The sequence below is a fragment of the Papaver somniferum genome, chromosome 7, assembly GCF_003573695.1.
Source record: "Papaver somniferum cultivar HN1 chromosome 7, ASM357369v1, whole genome shotgun sequence".
NCBI lineage: Eukaryota > Viridiplantae > Streptophyta > Magnoliopsida > Ranunculales > Papaveraceae > Papaver > Papaver somniferum.
In genome coordinates, this window is record NC_039364.1 from 26,147,201 (window position 1) to 26,148,306 (window position 1,106).

Consider the following 1,106-nt stretch of genomic DNA (forward strand, 5'->3'; position numbering starts at 1 on the left):
ATATAACCCCTAACTCCAATTTCAATTAAAACAATTCTTCAGTTTCAGGTTCACGAACATCAAGAATTCCTCCCTTGATTTTCAGACAATAATCACGCCGCCATTTCCCAAAATACCCAAATTCATTCCGTTAACAAAACCAATACCATATTCTATTTTAACAGCTTACTAGTGGTGGTGCTGGTGGAAAATCGGTATCAACAAGTGGAACTATGGGTTCTTCATCTTTTAAAATCGAACACTAGCCAATGTTGTGTGCACCAAGTAAAATCATGTTTGCTGCCTTTTTTAATATTTTAGATAGAGAGAGACGAGGAAGTGAATCAATTGGTTTTAGGGTTTTGGGTGAAAATGAGTTATGGAATTAATGGAAAATGATGAGGGTATTTTCAGAATACCCGAAAACACGTGTACGGTCTTTGCCACGCGTGCACAATAATTCACTCAGCTAACCGAGCAGTGGATGGAATACCTAACGATATGAGGAAACACTAATTTCAATCTTTTTGGGGAGGAAACGCTAACTAGCGATCTTGGAAGGGGAGGATACGTAAAATATCCCAAACTAAAATCTTGAGAGAAACTTGATAAACATATGAAGTGTTAGAGCATTGCTCGGTCGAACTCGCATGCGTTGCTATCTCAAGCATGTTTGTCAATATTAGTGATCAAAACTATAAGTCTTGATTTCTAGCCTACATAGCTAAGTCTCGGATTAGGATAGAAAGTGTAGTTGAGCTCAAGACTCCATGGAAATCATCATAAAAGACGAAGGACTACTCAAGGAACTGGTGTATCTTCGTCGACTAAAAGGTATGTGGAGACTTGAACTTATCTGTCACTCAAAAGTTTATTTACTCTATCTCCTACTCTTGAGACAAAATTCATTTTGATATATAGACTTTGATTAGACACATTTGCTATTTCGAGCCGAGTTTATCTCGCCTATCTATTTCTCGAAATATGTGTTGGTAAGCTTTCGCTTTTGCCGAATTCATCTTTACCAAGTGACGAAAGTCGTTCTATGTTTCAATCACTTTTAAAATTGCTCTGACGAAAAATGGTATGTGAATAACGGCTATATAACGTTCTCTGAGAATGTTTCG